This window comes from Physeter macrocephalus, chromosome 18 (assembly GCF_002837175.3).
Source record: "Physeter macrocephalus isolate SW-GA chromosome 18, ASM283717v5, whole genome shotgun sequence".
In the NCBI taxonomy this organism is placed as follows: Eukaryota; Metazoa; Chordata; class Mammalia; order Artiodactyla; family Physeteridae; genus Physeter; species Physeter macrocephalus.
The window spans coordinates 75,713,236-75,728,674 of record NC_041231.1 but is presented as its reverse complement, the minus strand read 5'-3'; the positions used below and the strand labels follow the sequence as shown (position 1 = coordinate 75,728,674).

The following is a 15,439-nucleotide window of genomic DNA, read 5'->3' as shown; positions in this document are numbered from 1 at the left end:
TACCACACACACACACACACACACACACACACACACACACACACACACACATAAAGCTACTTAAAATATAGTATCATGGGGTAGTAGGAAGGGAGAATAAATAGGCCAAGATCTTAAGCCAGAGGATCTCACACTTGAGTGCATCAGAATCATCTTGGAGGGCTTGTTAAAATACAGATTCCTGGGCCCCAGGCCTGGAGCTTCTGATTTTAGGTCTGGAATGAGCCTGAGAATTCATTTCTAAAAAGTTCCCAGGTGATGCTGATGCTGTCTGTCCAATACAACAGGGCTTCAACGATGAGCACTGGCTTTCAGTTATGAGCTTGCTGGTGGCCAAAACGAGATGATCTACCTCCAAGACCATTCATTCATTCAACATGGATTTAGTGCCCGATTAAGCCAAGCACTGAAGACCTATCTGCAGGAAACTGAAATTTGGTTCTGGCCCCCTACAGGCTTACAAAACACAAACAAGCCGGTACAGGTGTCCAGGCTGCTTTGACGGCAACTGGTAATAATGGAGGTCCTATTCCCCCTCCCTTTTTTTCTGGGTAAACCTGGCATTTGCCTTTTCGAAAGTTTAGCCACTAGTGGAGTTATGGTCATGAACAAAGTCATTCTTCTCTCTCCTCTGATGCTGGCCAGGAGAATATTTCACCGGCAATGACCCTTCATCCATTCATTGGTTCAACAAATATTTAAGCACTTACCCATGTGCCAGGCTGTGTGTGTGCAGACCTGAACAGAACAGGGCACAGGCCCTGCTCTCCTGGAGCTAATGTTCCCAGGAGGTGAGGCACATGATAAATAAGGACACAAATAGATAAGCTCAAATAAAATAAATTCTATCAAATATGAGTGCAGGGAATAGACAGGGGGATCTAATTTACACGGGGGCAAGGGCAGGGAAGGCCTCCTTTTAAAACGGCATCTATACTTAGAAAAGAATGAGCAGGTATGGGTCAGGTGAAGTGTACACTGAATGCAGGGGAACGGCATATGCAAAGGCCCTTATTTTACAAGAGAAGTCACTGGTTTCAGACTTTCTTCGGAGCAAAAAGTCTTTGAAATGGACACATTTCTAGATTATATAAAAAGACACATCAGTGGGTACCACATAGAACAGAGCATGAGGATGCCGTCTATTTCCTTCTTTCTCTTTCTTTTCCTTTCTTTCTAGCTGTCCAGCTATCAGCTCTTACTTGTGTCAAGGGACGTAAAAAGCAGAGGGCTTTTCAGAGCAATGAGCAATGGCATTTCAAGTAACTTGGGATACTTCCCAATCTGTCATCCCAAGACCCAGGGATCCCCTTCCCCATTCAGCTCAGGCTCCAAAGGCCCACAGGCTTCAGGCCACCAGGTGAGGGAGGGCTCAGGCAGGAGCCACTTTGGGCCTCAGCCTTTCTTATCAGCCCCTCAGGTGGCATCCTACCTGCTGACCCTGCTCTGATCTCTTATTACCTCTGTAATTAGAACATGAGCAGTGAGGTCACCGTTCTGAGCCTTGGTTTTTCCTTGTTTACCATACGAAGCTAATACCAATAACCCTTCCTTTCAGGGTTGCTGTGGTATCAAATAAAATACACTGCCAGAGAAGGTGTTCAGAGAAGGGTATTTACTACAGTCATGGGGACCCAGCAAGTCCAGATCCCATCCCCCCATCCTAGCCTTATGGTTTGGCACTTGAAGAAAGTGAGACAGAATCCAAGGGTTAGAATGTCTCTGTAGCTCCAAAATGGGTCCCCCCACGCCAGAGCAGGGTGATGTGAGTCACATGACTACTTGGTTCTCTGATCAGCCCAGCAGTGTCTCTCCTCAAGCAGATGGGGCTGTCAGAGTTCCAGAAAAAGCTCAAACCCTCTCCAGGCCCATGCCCTCCCTGTACTCGGGGACTCTCCCTCGTGTGGGTCAGAGGCTGGCACACTCGGTTTTCTCCCTAAGACTCCCACTTCAGCCTGAGAGTCTCCCTAAATGACACACTAGGAGCTATCTGGTCCAACTTTAGGGACCATTCAAGGCCTCTTCTTAGCACAAAACTTCCAAGCCCAAGGAGTAGTGCACGTGGCAGGGTGAGGACACACCTCTAAAAGGCTGCAGCAACCTCTGATTTGGAAGGGGAGCCACCATCCTGGGCTGTCTGTTCCAAGTTCTCCCCCAAGTTTATTTATTTATTTTTAAAATTAATTAATTAATTAATTTTTGGCTGCGTTGGATCTTTGTTGCAGTGTGCGGGCTTCTCATGGCAGTGGCTTCTCTTGCTGCGGAGCAAGAGCTCTAGGTGCGTGGGCTTCAGCAGTTGTGGTTTGCAGGCTCTAGAGCACAGGCTCAGTAGTTGTGGCACACAGGCTTAGTTGCTCTGCGGCATGTGGGATCTTCGTGGACCAGGGATCGAACCCGTGTCCCCTGCACTGGCAGGCGGATTCTTAGCCACTGTGCCACCAGGGAAGTCCTCTCCCCCAAATTTAAATAACTTTATTTTCTAATCATAAAAGTAAGACATCCTGGTAGAAAAGTATGAAGAAAAAGTAAGTAGACTTATAAGTACTTATAAGTCTACCAGCCAGAGATCCTTTTGGGATCCACCCCTTCCAGTCTCATCCATTTTCGCTCTCTTTGGGCATATAAACATTTAAAACGTGAGCTTGGGTTCATAATCTGTACATGGTTTGAATTTTTCTGTTTTCCCACTCACCACTTATGGTCATAACCATTTCCACATGACATCAAATATTTTAATTAACAGTTTTTAGTGGTCACAGAGTTGTGTGAATGGGCTGTGTGTTCCAGAATTTATTTAGCAAATCCCCTAAAACTGGACATCCAGACTGCTGCCTACTTTTTCACTATGACACTGTAATAAACACCCTCATGCAAACACAATATTCTCCATTTCTATTTGCTTAGGATACATGTTTAGGTGGAATTGCATATTTTTAAGGCTCTTGATACATTTATTCCTTAATTGATGTCCATAAAATGTGTGCTGACTTTGCCCTACCTTCAGCAATGCACCCCTGTCCCAGAGGACTCACAAGCTCTTTTTTTTTTTTTTTTTTTTTTTTTTTTTTTGCAGTACGCGGGCCTCTCACTGTTGTGGCCTCTCCCGTTGCGGAGCACAGGCTCCAGACGCGCAGGCTCAACGGCCATGGCTCACGGGCCCAGCTGCTCCGCGGCATGTGGGATCTTCCCGGACCGGGGCGCGAACCCACGTTCCCTGCATCGGCAGGCGGACTCCCAACCACTGCGCCACCAGGGAAGCCCACAAGCTGTTTTTTTTTAAGCTATCTTCCTCCATTCTCCTCAGCTCCTTCTCCAGAGGATTCTCAGATTCTGCTTATGGTATTGAGAACCCAACACTACCGACTCTGTCAAATCTGGGCACATAGCTGGGTGATGGGCCTCTGCCTGCAACTGACACTGGGCACAGTGGGTACTGGCATTTGAACACACAGAGGGGGATAAAACACAGCCCTTGCTTTTGGGGGTGGGTTATAGTTTGGTGGAGAAAGAAAGACATACAGACAAACACAAGCATTTAAAAATACCCATACTGGGACTTCCCTGGCGGTTCAGTGGTTAAGACTCCGAGCTTCCACTGCAGGGGGCATGGGCTCAATCCCCTGACAGGGAACTAAGATCCCACATGCCATGCAGTGTGGCCAAAAATTAAAAAACAAAAACATACCTAGGTGCCACCCCAGATCAATTTAATTGGATTATCTGGGATCCAGGCATGGATAATTTAAAAAGCTCTTCCAAGTATTCTAAACTTCAAGTACAGTCAGGGTTGAGAACCTCTGCCCTACACAACACACACAACTTTACAAATGTTAAGTAGGTACTGGGGGGTGGGGTGGTTGCTGGCTGTGGGTGCCTAGAGGGAGTGGGGGTGCTCCGGGAAGGCTTCCTGTAGGAGGTGACTTCTGAGCTGAGTCTTATGGAAGTGAAGCCTGGGCACACAATTTGTGAATGTATTATAATAACCACCATTCCACTCAAGAGTCCTTGAAAGTTCTTTCCCATACCCTGTCACACACAACCTGCACTCACTCTGACAGATGAAGGAACCACACTTCAAAGATGCTTAGTGATGTGTCAAGGTCACTTGGCTGCTAGGAGGTTGAGTCAAACTGAAACCCTATAGCTCTTCTGACTCCCAAACCAGTGCTCTTCCCCAGAATTCCACCTCAGACGTGGCAAGGCCCAGAGGGCGGTCACTCTGGAATTTCCCTGGAATCTGAACCTTTCCCCACCACCATCACCACACCCCAGTGACTTTCACTGGCTCTGGCCCCAAAATGCTCCCAGCAGGCCCTAGCAAGGTGGCCTCCCTCAACACGCCTTCCCAGTACCATGACCAAAAGGAAGAATTAACAAAAAAAAAAAAAAAAGAAAAGAAAAGAAAAAGGAGAACCAAAGATCCCACTCCATCTCATTAAGAAAGTAAACATAAGAGCCATCTAAGTGTCTAATTAAGCTTCTAATTAGTCCCTGCTTGTTACTAATGCAAATTAGATTACTCCGCTTAACTACAGCATGTCCACAACACCCTTGTTAATTGCGGCCTTTTGAAATTAAATTACTCCCTAATTAGCATATCAAAGCCATTGATTCGGAGCTGGGAAAGATGAGGGCAAAAGGAGCCGAATGCCAAGTTTGGTTAATCAGAGATGGCTAATTAAATAGTGCCGTCTTTCGTGGGGGGCCTGCTGGTTAAGGGGTGGGGTACTCACCCAGGGCCCAAGTGGCCATCTGGAGCCCGGTTCTGGTAGTGCCCTTGGCACCAGGGGGCTCCAGTTGGCCTAGGACAGACCAGTAGTCTGGCCTTCTCTGGGGCCCTGGCTGCTCTGCCCAGCCCACCTCTGACATGCCCTGGCCCCTCCCTTTGTCTCTCCTGATGATATCTAGGGGTGGCATTCACAGGGATCTTGGGTACCAACTCAGGGGCATCCAAAAAACACACCCATATTCGAATGTGCAAGACTCAGCATCCTTCCGCATCTCTCTCCCTGTTCCAAGATGAATTCTGAAAAGGTGACTGCTCCCAGTGTTTCTCTAATCCCCACCTGTGGCTCCATTCTCAGAAGGAACTCTCCCCACCCCCAACAAAAAGTACATAAATTTCGGGGAGGGGCAGGTAAGAGGGTGATGACTTTCATAAGGGGGCTCACCTGGGCAGGGATGGGCTGATTTCAGATTGGAACAGACCCCTCAAGACACAAGACCCTGTAATTCCCTCCGTGGTAGAAGGAAGGGGAAAAAAAATCACCCACCACCATCAGTTCTTAAGCAGCTGTGCAAGTATTAGATTTGGGTCAGGGTGTCCTTAAAGGTCTTCTCTGAGCTCTCGTACAGACCCTGCAAAGCCTCTCAGACACCTGCCTCTCCCAGCTCTTCCTAGAATACTGAGGATGGGCAAAATCTCCACGAAAAAGTTGCTAACTGAAACGCCCTCAGGGGCTAGGCCGGTCCCCAAGGGGGCCAAGTGGGAAGTGGAGGGTACTCAATCCCAGTCTATCTTAACCCCACAGAAATGCAGGCTCCCTGTTTGGGTTTTTCAAAAGCAGCCAAGTGGGGATATTTACGTGAAATTTACCACTGTAATAAACTTTGTGTGAGCCAACAAAACAAGTAAGGGGTGAAGTTAGTCCATTTGTGACCTCACCCCTTATGGCCAGCATTCTAGACAGGGAGGTTCCAGTCAGCTGTGTGACCCTGGACAAGTTACATCACCTCTCTGGGCCTGGGGACCTCACCTGTCAAACAAGAACAAGGAGGTATGTGAAATGGCAAAGCACAGTTCCTCAGTCAGGGTCTGGTGACCACCTAGTTCTACTCTGTACCTGCCATAATCCCTTCCCAGACTTCGGATGTCTTCTAGAACCTTCTTCCTCCATCTTCCATGCAGAAGGCAGAGTCTGGGCTTCCAGGTATCCTTGGAAATGCTGAGGGCTTGTTCCTACAAATGCCTGACTGGGCAGCTAGGAGGTACACACCTATGCTCTCTGCCCTACATTTAACGGATTAGCCCTGGTGGGTGCAACAGATCTTAATGCCTCTTCTAAAAAAGACAGAACAGGGCTTCCCTGGTGGCGCAGTGGTTGAGAGTCCGCCTGCCGGTGCAGGGGACGCGGGTTCGTGCCCCGGTCCGGGAAGATCCCACATGCCGCGAAGCGGCTGGGCCTATGAGCCATGGCCGCTGAGCCTGCGTGTCCGGGGCCTGTGCTCCGCAACCGGAAAGGCCACAACAGGGAGAAACGCGTACCGCAAAAAAAAAAAATAAAAGACAGAACTTTCACAAGAACAAAATCTTGATGACTGACAGGTCCCTAGCCTGGTCCTTCAGGGACCCCTCCCCCAACTAGGGTGTGTATATGTGTGTGTCTGTGTATGTGACTCTGTCCACAGCTCTCCTTCCCCCAGTTCTCCTCTCCAAGTTTCTCACCAGCAGCCCCCACAGCACAAAGAGTCAGGGTCATGGCCAAATTCCCAAAGGGTTTGGTTTTGCTGATTTACGGAGGGATCAACCAGGGCCCAGGGGAGAGGAAGCCCCTGCCCCCGCCCCCCACCCTCCAGCGCCCAGCTCAAAAGGGTGAATCTCAGGCAGTGCCCAGTCCATGGGTATCCATCCAAACCAAATTGGTCTAAAGGGCCCATACCAGCAGTTTTATTTTAGAAAATAAGTGAAATTTAAAGCAAAGCAGAAAAAGATAAATGGGGAAGGGGTGAGGCTGTCCTGGTGTGAGGGGGAGGGTGGAACAGTGGCACAAGCGGGCCAAGCAGCAGCCCGCCTCGCTGAGCTCTCTCTCCCAACGAGATTCAATTAATTGATAACAAGAGGCATCAAATTAATTTCTGGAGGATGTGAGATTCTGATGAAGGGAAATCTCGTAGATGGGGATCGGGTGGGAGGTGGCGGGCAGCGCCCCCTCTAATCAGGCTCTGCTGCCTAATTGGGGAGGAGGAGACTTGCCTGGGCCGCAGGGTCGTCTGCCCCACGCTCCACGGCGCCCCTTTCGGGCAGGACACGCGGAGGCAGTGAGCACCAGATGCGTGGAACAAAGGGGGCTGGTCTCCTCTCACCCAACGCCCAACTCCCTCCTGCCCAACTCCCTCCTCCCCGCCACCAGCCCACAGCTGCGGGAAAGGCGGGGGCAGGGAGAGGCGAGTGTGGGTGATCCCTCACCAACTGCACAGTTATGAAAACCAGGGCCCAGAGAGAAGACCGTCATGCCTAAGGTCGCAGAGGGAATGAGGAAGCTGGTAGCACTGCGCTTACTGGTGCCCCTCAAGGGTGAGTCCCAGACCCGCACGACCCAGACAGGCGAAGTCATCCCCAAGCTCAAGGAGGTGAGCACACAGCGTGGGAGACCCTCCCTGTAGCTAAAAGATAGAGGCCACCCGCCCCCTCTTCCAGAGTTCCCTGGACCCCCAAACCCCCGCATCTTAGGGCCGAAGACACCCGGCGCGTGCGCTTCCCGCACCTCGCAAAGATGTGCTCGTGGAGGCTCAGGGTAACACTGGCCGGGCTAGCAACCCAGAGCGAGTGCCCGCAGCTGGGGGGCGAGGACCGGGAGCCCTGGCTCTCCTGAGAACCCCGGAGCCTTCCTAAAGGAAAGATTCTCCCAAGTGGACCAACTGTGCACCCTCAACATCCGACCTTTGCAAGTGCCTCTGTGCCTCCGGCTCCAACCCAGAGATGTGGAAGCCTCCAGAAGCACTGCGCTCAAGCACTTAGAGTAGCCGCCGCTCCCTCGGTCTCCTGCAAATCCTGAGTTCCCATCTCTCCCCCAAATTCTCCTCAGCTGCACCCGCCCTTTTCTTTCAGGGTGTGATACACATCTGCCCGAAGAAGCCCTTGAAGGAGTGAAAGGAGGAAGTATATGCTACCCTCTTTTGGACCAACTTCTTTCGGCCTGGGTCTCCTGGAAGCCTGAGCTCCAGAGCTAGGGAAATGAATCCCAGGGAGCCCTCCCTCCAGCACGCCCGGTTGAAGAAACAAGAACAGAAGACCCTTCACCAGCCCACGGGCCAGTTTCCCTTCACACAGCTCAGCCCTCCTGAAGGCTCTCAGGGCCAGCACCTGCCTCCTGTGCCGGCTGTGGAGTATGAGGACCGGAGCCTGCCTTCAGTCACCAGAACCTGTGGGGCACTTGCTCTATTTCTGATTTTCCAAGTTGTAAGCGAGCCACCTCTTTTAAACCTCTTCACCTGGACTCCTGTGGGCCACTGCACACAGCGATGGCTCCACAATGTTTGTGGAATGGAGAGGAGGAGTCCTGATCTCCATGCCTGGATCCACCCTGCCCTCCTGTCGCCACCATTTGTCCCTCCCTCGTTGCCGGTGGGAATTCTGGGTAATTTCCACCCGCTGACCCTGCCTACCTTGAACAAATGCAGAGGGTCACTAGTCTACACACCTCACTTTGTTACCATCTGAGGAAAAATCATCTCACCTCCCCTCCCTCCCATTTGCACCATAGTCCAGGTCAGATGCCATCAGAAACTCCAAGTAGGAGAGAGGACCTTCCCCATGCCCTGCACCACCAACGACTCCACGTACCCTCAGGTCCCAGCTTGGGAGGCTTCAGCTGGACAGAGGATGGGGCCTGGGTAGGTGGGTGGAGCTGCTGGGATTTGGGGAACAGGCTGCATGGCTATGACCAGGGCTGGGGAGAAGAAAAGCACAGGGCTGCACTGGAGCAAAGGACAGCCAGGTAAAGGTCCCGGGAGGAGACATCCTGGGACAAGGAACAAAGGAAGGAAGGGCATCAGCCTGGCCCAGGCACGAATGGCTCACTCCTTTGAGGGACCAGATGCTTTGACTCTGGCTCAGCGCCCTGTGGCCTTGTCCAAATGGCCAACTTTTGTGCTAGGAGCTCTTGATTTCCAGCTCAGGCAGGCATGCCCCGAGTCCAGGCTCTGCACAGGGCCCACGAAACGCCATCTCACAAGACCACTGCATCTGCAAGCCTCAGGGTTTGGAGTAGAGGGTTCCTGCTGTAATCCCAGCAGGGCAGAACTGGCCGTGGGTGAAGGTGTGCATTTCCATGGAGAATCCAGGAAGGCAATGTTGAAAGAGGCAGAAACTTCACACTCAAGGGAAGTTCCTTTTTGCTTCTTTAAGATGATCCATCCAGGAGTAGGTCCCAGATTGATCTGAGACTGCCTGCCAAGCTTGTCTTCCATAACGCTGCATAAACCAGGGCTCCAAACCATAGAAAGTCTCCCTTTTTGGAGAAAGGTGGCGCCAGCCATTTTTCCTCCTCTGTGTTCTAGGGAATTATCCCTCCCATTTTTGTTTCCATGAGCACCTTAGGATGTTGGGGGGAGGGGGGATGACTGGACCTTCCAGGGTCATGTGCAGGTGGGAAATGCCAAGTTCTGAGCCCAGACCTTCCCTTAAAGGGAAGACAGGAGGAGGAAACCCAGCCTTCTCGTTGGAGGGCTGAGGGGGACGCAGGCCTGAGCTTTTGAAGGAGGGATGGGGAGTGGCAGGCCCTCCCATCCCCTCCTTTCTCCCTCCCCCACAGCAGACGCTCAAGCCCTACCGGTTACACTGGGAGTCCTAGGAGCCCCACATGTTAGTCCCAGCCCTACCACTAACTGTGTGACCTCAGACAAGTTGCTTCTTCTCTCTGGGCTTCATTTTCCAAACCCCTAAAATGGAGATTAATTTCCAGTATTCAGTACAGCATGTGGCCTGGCAGTGCTGGGAATCTAATAATAAAAGCTACCCCTTGGTCAGTACTACCCTGTGCCAGGCACTATGCTAGGTACTTTACATCTGCTCTTCCATCCTACTCCCAAACAAGCGCTAAACGGCTATCATTGACCTACTTTACACATAAGAAAACTGAGGTTTGAAGAGCTTAACTAAGTTCTCCAGAGACCCATCACCACTGGCAAGTTCCAAAGGCTTCTCCCCTGTGACACATGTTCTGCAATGGGGAGGCCTGAGTTCCTTGCCCTGGGTTCCAGAGTTCTGGAACCAAGTCATAGGAAGTCATTTCAGCAATCGGAGCCTCAGAATCCTGTCAAAAACAGTGCCTGCCCTGCCTTGGTCTGGGAAGCTGGGAGATTTTGAAAGAAAACTGTGCGGAGCTCCTTGGATGGAAGAAATTATTACTTTGCACAGTTTGGGTTATTAGAAAAGTAAAGACATTGTGCCTGCTTGGGATGGGCATGGAGGGGTTTGCATTTCAGCTGGAGAGACAGGAAAGCCACCAAGGCAGTGGGGCAGCAAAGGATTAGGATGTAGGGAAGGAGGGTGCAGCTACTCTAGGTGTGGAAGATCAGGGAAGCCTTCTTGGGGAGATGGCCCTTCCCCCCTTGCACCTCATACCTTTCCTCTGAAACAGACACCCTGCTCCCACCCTCCTCTCTCTAATGTGATATCTTATCTGCCTCTCCTACCCTGACAATGTGCAGACCCCAGCCTTCACTGCTTGGGCACACCAATGCCCAGCCTGGGACCTGCCCAGACAGAGTAGGGGCTCAGCAAACCTTCGGGGAATTAATGGATTAAAGGATCCCCCCTCCTTTCCTGCCCCTAAGGAAGAGGTGTGTTTGGAGTAGAGGCCCAGCAGGAATATGCACATTCCTGGTAAGAAGGGATCTACCTGCCAGCAGCCAGAAAGGAAGTTTCTGGCTAAAGGCACAGGAAAGGAGGTGGGGTAGGGATGTCTAGGTGTGAGAAGGGTACCTACACAGAAAGGGACAGAGAAAGGGACAGGGACAGGTCCTTTTTCAAGTTAGGCCCAACCTGGCCCCCCCCCCCCCACCAGCACTGGTGTCAGGCCTTTCTCTCCGCAGGGCTCACGGGTTCACCAACTCCATAACTCCTGCAAAACCTGCCCAGGACTGGGAGGAGGACAGAAAACCCCACCCAGGGGCCCAGCACTTAGTGCCAGGAGAGAAGGTTCCTATGGTCCCCCCCAGTTTAGTGCCAAGACTGGGATGGAGCTAAGGTAGTGAGGGGGGGGTGTCCAGGAGAGATTCACATCTTACAGGGATCATGAGTTGGCGGGGAGCACTCTCTAGAGCCACCTCCTCCCCCTGCCACGTTACCCCACTGATGAGAGGGGGAGTGACGCCAAATGGGGAGCCCCACGAGACATAGCCCTGCTTTTGAGAGGCTCAGATCTAAGGGTGCCAGAGCAAGCAAGCTGTCCATGTGCCCACAGCACAGTCTCAGGGCCCTCCCTCCCTCCTGCCAGGTGACAAAGAGCCCCAGAACCCAGGCAAGACAAAGTTAAAACAAAAATAAAAACAAAATAAGCCTGCAGATTTCCCATCCCTTGCAGCGGTTTTCTGCCAGGTTGGGCAGGGGTTGTCTGGGGCAGGGGCTGTCTGAGGTGGGTGGCTCTCCTTAGGGAAGCTGGGGCCTGGCCAGCTTGTTGGGCCTTCAGCCCCTGCACCCACCCGCTAGCTCACCAGGAGGGTCATCGGCTTGAAATGCCCAGCGCCAGCAGCGCTCAGTCCCAGAAGTGAGCTTCTGGGTTCAAATTCTTGGTGTCGAGGTCTCCATTACCCACTGTGTTCCACAATGGGACTGGTCAGACCTCCCCGTGGCTACAGGCGGTACAGATGATCCCACAGCTCCTTCCTTCTGGGTGGGAGAAGGGGGCACCCAGGGGAGCCTCCAGATCCGACCCTAGTTGCATCTCAAACTGCGCTCCCAAGGCCTCAATCCCAGACCCAACACGGTTCGCCCTGGGACAATCCAGGCGTGTGCTTTAACACGGGATGAAGATGCTGAAGTTCAAGTGAAAACCCGCATTGGCCAAAATGCTCCTGGGCTTTCTCAGCAACCAAGGGGATGACAGCTTCAGACTTGGGTTTTCTCCTCCGGGCACCCCACCTCCAACCCCTGCTCCAGGCTCCGAGGTCAGTCAGCAGGGAGACCCGGAGCTGGGGTGCGAGACACGTGGTGATCTCCAGACGCCTTAAACCCCAGGCACGGAGTGAGCGAGGAAATCAGTCAGGCGGGGAATGGCAAGAGAGACCGGCGGTGCAAAGGGACGAGCCGGGTGTTCTAAGGGCTCAGGGTCTCCGCGTTCCCGTATCCTCTTCCCCTAACCTAGACAGTCCAGGTGAGACGCCGATGTGTTCACGAGGTCGCCCCAGTTGGAAAGAAGGAATCCGCAGCCGTCAGGGCCTCTGACTCAGAATCCGCCTCCCGCGAAATCGCATGGTCCTTTGCCGGGGAGGCCGGGACCCCAGGTCGCCCCGCATTCTAGCGTCTCGAGCTGTAGCCGGGCTCAGCTCAAGTTAGTTAGTTTGGCGTTGATGGGGAGCGCAAGACTCGAGCGCTGCCGAGATGACCGCCTCTCAAAGAGAGGTGTCTGCCAGGGGGCTGTCCAGGAGAGAGGCCACAGTCCTGGATCTGAGGGGGGTCTTGCTTGGTTATCCCGGGGCACTCTTCCCTGGCGGCCTCCGAACCCTGCTGCCGCCCTCTCTCCCCACTACATGGTGAGGCGGGGCTCTCCCCAAATGGGGTGAATGAAGATATCAGCCGGGTCAACCCCCCACCCTCCAGCAACGGCGCACAAAATCACAAGGGGCCGTTTCCAGACGCTCTCAAGTCCCCAAGAAGTTTTCCGCTCTATCTCCCAGCCGACCCAGGTATGGCGGAAAGGCGTTGACTGGCGCCGGAACCTCCGAGGTGCGACCGCAGCAAACCAAGTCCCCTCCTCACCTAAGGCGACGCGTTGGATAGGACCACGGTGCCCCCCCATCTATCTGCCTCAGGCGCGTCTTGGGGAGTCCTGGACAGACTGGGGTTGGGGGAGCCCACTTCACCACTTCCCTCCCCGGCTCAGGAAAAGTCCGGGCTGGGAAGTACTCTTTGTCTGACTCGGGGCGGGGGGGTGGTCGCACCCCCAGACACCCCATTCCCCGCGGCCAGGCCGGGAGGAGGCCGGTCCTAGATTCTTGGGGGGAGGGCGGGCCTTAGTAGCCTTTCCAGCTCCCCCAACCCCTGCCGACCTCCTCTGCCCGCCCCCCCGGCGCCGCGCCGTAGCCCCCACCTGTTCCCCAGGCAGCTCCGGGCCGCGGGGGCCTGAGCCGGGGCGGGGTGGGTGTCGCGGCTGCGCTGGGTCAGGGCGCCGCAGCCGGCCCCGGCTGGAACAAAGTGCGCCGGCCTGGGCCCGGCTCCTCCCGGCGCGTCTCCCGCGGGCAGTTTGCAAACACAAAGTGAGCCAGTGAGCGGGCGAGAGAGTGCGCGAGCGAGGGAGTTGGTCTGATCGCCGGCCCAGCCCCCACCCGCGTCCCCGAGCTCGGCCAGCCACCTACCTGTCCGGCCCGGCCGCTCCGTGCGGGCTCCGGCCCGTCAGCCCGCGCGGGGCATGGGGCTCGCTCCGGTCGCCGCCCGGGCCCGCCGCCGCCCGCTGGAACTGCCCCTCCGCGCCTCTCGGCGCCGCGCAGCTCCCGGGCGTCCTCCCTCCGCGCCGCGCCGGCCGGCCGCCGAACGCCCTACCCTCGCCGGGGCATCGCACTTTGGGGGCAGCTCGGCTTGCTCCGGCTGTGCTCCTCCTTCCCGATCCGCCCGCGACGCTCGTTCGCTCGCTCGGGCGCCGGGGCTCCGGGACCCCGGCGTCCCCGCCCCCGGCCCAGCCCTGGTTCCGGCCCGGGCTCCTCCCCGCCGCGCCGCCGCCGCCTGCGCCGCGCCCTCCTCGCGGGCTGGGGGCTACGTCCCGGCCGCCGGCCGCACAGTCCGGTCCGCAGGGGCGGCCGGCTCCGGACTCCGAGGGGCTGCGACTGAGCCCGGGCAGCGAGTGGCTGCGAGCGGGCGGCGCGCAGGCGGGGCGGGAGGGGGCGGGGAGGAGGGGGAAGGAGGGAGCGCGCGGAGAGCGAAGGAGGAGGGAGCGAGCGAGCGAGCAGCGGAGGGAGGGAGACCAACTTCTAGCGCTACCATAATTCACCTAAAGCAGGTGCAGCAACTTTCACCCAGCACGGCGGCCAAGTCGTGAGCGAGAGGAGACCACGTGGACCAAACTTTAGGGGAAGAAAAAGTGGGGATCTAGGGAGAAGACGTAGGGCTGCCATCCTGTAAAAAGGTGGGGGAGGTGGAGAGACCCCAGGGATTCACCCTGGCCTTGCGAATCCCTTGGCGCGCTTTGCAAACTCCAGCTTTTCCCTGGAGTCTGGAGGTACGGCCAAGCCCTGCTCCCACACGGTTCATTGGTTCCCGGCGGGCTGCGCCCTATGCAGGGAGTGGCCTGGGGGCCCAGAGCCCGGAGCCGGTGTCCTTCCTCCTCTACCTTCTGCGCCCCACTGCGTGGGGCTGGGGGTGGGCTTTTGAACCGGGGGATGGGGGAGGTGGGAAGGCTCCTTCTGGGCTTTGTGAACGGTCACCCCGGGCGCGCGCCGCCTCCCTCTCCGGAAGGGGAATTTCCCATAAAGTGCTCTGCGAACCGGTGAAGAAAGGGCCCAAAGCCGGATCCACGCGGGCAGAGCGGAGTGCAAAGTAGAAGCAATTATCCGGACAAATTAGATTGTAAACAAAACTCAACGTCTTTTGCCTGAGGGCGGGGGAGGGTGCGGGGAGGAATCGGAGGGATTGTGGCGGTAGCCAAGGTGTGTATTGGGGTTGGGAAGGGGAAGTCTGGATGAGGAAAGGCCCCAGATCCAAGGGGGAGGGCTGTGCTGGTAGCAGGCGCCCCACTCAGAGACCCGTGGAAACCTGAATAAATCCTCCCCCCTCCCCCGCCTTCCACCCCCAGAACATCTCCGGTCTGGCTCTGTGTGTTGCAGTGGGGAAAGGTGGGGGACACCTCAGGGGTTTTCAAGGAGTGCCCATGACCAAGGGAGGACCCTGCTGTGGGGGGAGGGCAGGAAAGCCGTGGCTCTAGAAGGCTCTCCTGCCCCAAATCACCCGAGGCAGGTGGAGACGGGCAGACACAGGATGCTCCTGTGGAATGTGAGCTGTGGGTGCTTCAGGGATTGGAGCTTAGGCTATGCCAGGGCTGTGGCCTGGGGAGAGAGGATTTCTTGGAAGAGAAGCCTTTCCAGTGGGACTTGGAAGAAAAAGAGAGGAGGCTCCCCCTTGGGTTCTCCATCCCTTATTCCATCCCTTTTCTGTGGGTGCAAATCGCCAGAAGGAGCTGTAATGTCAGTGCTATCTGTCCAGGTCTAGATCCTACGTATTGCCCTACACAGGGCAGGTGTGACAGGCATATTCAGCTTCTGCTGGAGCATTTCAAATAGCTAGGTGTGAAATTGTTGGGAGGAGGACCCTAAGCACCATTTATGTGGATACCACAGGGTCCTTTCCAGTGTAGCAAGAACAGAAGCAATAAGAATAAAATAACCACAGCTAACCTTTGAGTCGTACCACATGCCAGGCATAGGACTCATTTCATCTTCACAATAACCCTATAAGTAGATAGTACTATTACCTCCATTTTACAAAAAGGTTAAGTCCCTGTCCAGGCTT

At 54.8% G+C, this 15,439-nt stretch overlaps 1 protein-coding gene across 1 annotated transcript in view; it reads right to left on the bottom strand.

The window, feature by feature from the left end:
* FOXP4 (forkhead box P4) overlaps positions 1 to 13,432 on the bottom strand; it is a 57,044-nt gene extending 43,612 nt beyond the window's left edge. The window contains exon 1 of the mRNA XM_055079642.1: positions 13,297 to 13,432. The gene's annotated coding sequence lies outside the window, so the exon portion shown is untranslated. The remainder of the gene's footprint in view (positions 1 to 13,296) is intronic.
* Between the last annotated feature and the right edge of the window lie 2,007 nt (positions 13,433 to 15,439).